The following is a 5,000-nucleotide window of genomic DNA, read 5'->3' on the forward strand; positions in this document are numbered from 1 at the left end:
CGCACGCACACACACACACATACACACACACACGCACACACACAAACACAAATACAAACACACACACGCGCACACACACACACACACACAAACTATTTTACATCAATATTCAACCGAATCATTGACATCACATTCTCCTCCATTCCTCTTCCACACACCTCTGTTCTTTCCTCATCTAGCTCCTCTCTCTCTCTCTCTCCCTCTCCCATCTCACTCTTCCTCTCTCTATCTATCACTATTTATCTATCAGCATCTGTGAAGACTTCCCTGGAGAGACGTGCGGCTGTGAGGACACTCATTTCCCCCCCTGTCACGGACTCTTACTCTTTATTCCACATGTGGCCCAATGAAAGTTTATGTGTCACATAACAGGCAGAACCGGGTCAAACTAACTGAGAAGCGCAAAGCGCCGCTCAGCAATCCCTCGGTTCACCCAGGGCCCTTTTATCAGATTTAAGGGGGGCTAGGCTCAGCACTTTGTGTCTCAAACGCACAGGGAAAATAAAAGTTTCCAACGGGGAAAAAAAATTGGGAGTTTTTGGCTCTTTTTTTTTTTCTTCCAAAGGAAAAGGAGGACGCGGCAGTTGGATCTCAGTGCCATTTGAAATTGATGACTAAGTGTGTGTGTGTGTGTGTGTGTGAGAGAGAGAGAGTGAGAGAGACAGAGAGAGAGAGAGAGAGAGAGAGAGAGAGAGAGAGAGAGAGAGAGAGAGAGAGAGAGTGAGACCCACCCCAGCCATGGCATTCCCAAAACATTCCAAACGAATAATTCATTAATTTGGGGAGTGGATGAATGTTGTTTCCCGTTGGGGTCAAGCAGATGGAGAGAGAGCGAGAGAGAGCGAGAGAGAGAGGTCGTCCATCTCTTTCTCTCTCGGATGAATATGAAACACACACACACCATAACTACATGGTTCGCCTGCTGTGCACGGGCCTCTTTCTCTTAAATCACTGCCAAAGTAAAAACAGCAACAAACGGCACCTTTAAATGCCGCCAAGAGCACGCATAGACATCATGATTCGCTAGGCTTTGTTCACATGCAGTTTCTCAGCCCCGACATAATGGGCTTCGTCCCCAAACAAACAAGTGCAAGTCCCGCTTATGATTAATTAATTCATTGATAGGAGCTGGGATCCGGCTACAGTCACGTCCCGGCGCACTTTGAAATTCAATCGGGCCCATGTATTTTATTCAGAGCGTGAGTCAGGAAATGCTGTTACAGTAATCTGATTAATTTTTACTAAATCAATCTAACATGCATGCACACACATGTGCATGCACTCACACACATACAGTATGCACATACACACACACACACACACACACACACACACACACACACACACACACATTTGGATGTGCACACGCCAACTGTTCTCATTTGGAATCCGGGGTAAATCAGTTCTCTCTCTCCTCACCCACCACCCCTGGTGGTGCACTGCACGTGCTTGAAGACTTCATCATTGCCATTAAAATCCCATCCATCCTGGGCCTCTCCACTCTTCCCCTCCTGTTCCGTCTCATGGCAGATCCAAAAAACAAAGCCCACTGATGTGTTGTTGCTCCTCATTTGATAATTCATCGACTCATTTTCCTCTCAGTGACTATAGATTGTGTGGTATAGAGGACATACACATGCACGCATGCACACACACACACGCACACGCACACACACACACACACACACACACACACACACACACACACACACACACACACACACACACACACACACATACACACGCAGTGCTATGACATTCTGAACATTAAGCAGTGGGAGAGAGGTGGGGGGAACCCTTCCCCCTTGGCACAGATAATCCAATCGGTCTCACCTTGTTTCAATCAGATTTCAAACCATGCTGGATGCTTATCTCAGGAATCGGCATTTCCAGGCCAACTAATCAGGTATTAGGCCTAACGCCTTTGTTTAATAACGGCAATAAAACGGTTTCCGCCCGCATGTGTCTCATCACCAGCCTGCCACTTACACTAAATGGATAATTGAGAAAAATAAACTCTGGGGTCCACTTTCCAGCCAGCCCGATGTGCTCCATTAGTGTGTGTGTGTGTGTGTGTGTGTGTGTGTGTGTGTGTGAAGGAGAGAGAGTCTGCACAAGCATGTGTGTATTCCATGACCTAATAGTGTGCTGTATGTGTGATTATGTTTGTGTATGCATGTGCATGACTTGTATTTTGTGCACCAGATGAGAAAATTGAAGGCAGACATTTTCAGAGGCAGGCGTCGTCTCCAGGCACTACTCTTATAGAGTGTACTGTGGCAGTGAAAGTCATTTGAGGAAGGGAGTTTGCGCATGCACACACACACACACACACACACACACACACACACACACACACACACACACACACACACACACACACAAATCCAATTCGCTAATGTACCTTTATCACCATCCAATGATCCATCCATGCAAAGCCATAACATGCTCATTGCTCACACATTGAATCTGTCACAAATTGTCCCCTCTAAGCCACAGTCTTTCGCACAGCAACAGTCTCAACTTGCACAGAACTGTTCTGGAAAAATCCACCAGGACATACCTCTTGTATACGGATAGAGGGTTCTGTGCATGGTGGTGGTGCAGCAGCTGGTTCTGCCTGCGTTCCTGTCCCCCCATTACGCCGGGCCTGCCCACAGAAGATCTAGTGCTCCGCGCCGTCGATCTGGCGCACATTAATCACAGCTGACGCTTCCTGCACTTGATGTCGGGGGGCCGAGCTCGCCCCTTTGTGTAATGGGAGATCTCTCCTCCGAGAGGGAGAAAATGAAGTCGAGTGCAACGTTCAAGCGGAATTTTTTTATCGCCGGCACAGACGAAGCGCTCGCCCCGGCCGGGCAGGGGCTCCTGTCGGCGTGTGCACCCGGAGCTGCCAGGCACCCCTGGAAAGGGAACGCCACCGCCTCTGATGTGAGGCCCTCGAGAACGGTTCTGTCATTTAGAGCCCTTTGGAACCACTTGAAACCATCTTTTTTTATTTGTGAGCTGGGTAATTCTCCGACGGATCAATCGTACAAGGCCTGTGCTGTGTCAGAACGTTGCGCTATGTTGCTGACACAACTGTCATTGGCTTTGGCACTAATGCTAGCCTTTGAGGCTGTACCAGGACAGCCCAGTCTTTTGGCGTGCGCAAGCAATGTGTGAAAATCACAGCTGACTAAGAATTTGTGGCAACAAAAATATCTTACAACACACGCAAAGCAATTGGTGTAATTTTTGACAGATTATTGTGGATAATTCTGGTTGTCACATAGCCATGAAAGCCAAAGATTTACGGAACGTTTACACAAATCTTTCGACAAAACCAGTCCTTTTTACACAGTATACCATGGAGCTCAGTGCAGAACCATTTAACTTGGACTTCTAGATTCCATACCGTCATGTAATGTCTTTTGGGCAAAAGAGGGGGGCAGTAGTTAAAGGGGCCTTCTTTCATTTTGAAAACGATGCTTTTCCTCTGAGGAAGTCACATGACCTGCCCTGTTTGTGTTGTCCTGCAGTTTTAGCGGGTGCCGAGGAGCCTGGGGAGGCCCCTGAGAGCCAACAGCTTTGACCTCGGGGCCCGCTGTGCATCGGTACTCCCCTAAACCCCCTCACGCCCAGCCCTCCACCACCACCAGCACCACCGCTGCAGTTTCCGTCGGCAACCCCTGCGCTCCACGGAGACGTCTGTCACAGACGGCAAGAGTAATGAGCGCAGGAAGCTATTGAGCCTAAATTTGCGTCACTTAAATGGAAGGGGTCAGCGTAAGGGGTCAGCCCAGCGGTCCGCTGCAGTCTCCCCCAGACAAGAGCTCCGGGACAGGAAGGAGAAGGGAGTGCTCGGGGGGCCTGCTGGATCGGACCAAGAGGCACACATGCACTCTTCAACTCGACTATATACACTCTGTGTGCATAGACTACAGCGCCACTGAAATAACACTAGAGCTCCACTTGGGGATGGTTGTGTCCTGAGGCATTGCATTGCTGCGTGTGCTGAATTATCCACTGGATATCAGGGACACGACTTTTGGGACTCATTCCCTACAAACATGGAGCTTTGATTTGACGATTTTGATGTTGAAAACTATCTATTTAGATATCTATTGTGATATTTGGCATCTCTTTGTCTCAATCCATATTGTTACTATTGTGATGACATGTCATCATGTAATGAGGGGCTTTATACAGAGTGATGTCACAGGGTTCAGAGCATCCAGTAGGGGGTGCTGAAGAGCCTGCAGACGAGCACATCATGAGAGCAGAGCAGGGCAGGCTAGGGCAGGTGAGGACAGCTGGTCCATCCTGACCTTTGACCCCAGCAGTGATACATGGGCATTTGGTGTTTTATACATCCTCCCTTCCTTTCTCGATCCTCGTCCTCACTGATCTAGATAAAGAATGATGGGGCGGCAACAATGGGATAGTCTATCCAGTGTTAGTTATACAGTAGATCAGTGGGAACGCCCCTTGAGGATCGAGCATCGAGGATCGAGGAGAGATGTTGAGAGGCACCCATACTGCTGCTGCTTAGCCCTTCTGACCACTGCAGGTCAACCCCACGCACAGTTCATCAGTCAAATGGACGACTTCCGACGAGTGCCTCTGTGTGTGAGTGTGTGTGTGTGTGTGTGTGTGTGTGTGTGTGTGTGTGTCAACAGTTTAATGATGACTGAGTTGATTTAGCAAGCTCAGTTATTTAATGTTCCTCTCCACAAGATGTATAGAGGAATCCAACCCCGCACAGCAGTCAAAGCCATTTCACAAGCAACAAGTAAAAGGTTAAACGCTTTCCTCTGTGTGTAAAACAGAGAGAGGGAGAGGGGGAAGAGGGGAAAGAGAGGGATGAAGGGAAGAAGGGGAGGGCAAGAAAGAAAGCGAGAGAGACCGAAAAAAGAGAGAAAGAGAGGGCGTGGTGATGGTAGGGGGAAGCCAGTAACAAAAACCTTAATTTGTTTTTTAAACTGTGAGTCCAAACCACACAGAGGGATAGAGAGAGA

The sequence above is a fragment of the Sardina pilchardus genome, chromosome 15, assembly GCF_963854185.1.
Source record: "Sardina pilchardus chromosome 15, fSarPil1.1, whole genome shotgun sequence".
In the NCBI taxonomy this organism is placed as follows: Eukaryota; Metazoa; Chordata; class Actinopteri; order Clupeiformes; family Clupeidae; genus Sardina; species Sardina pilchardus.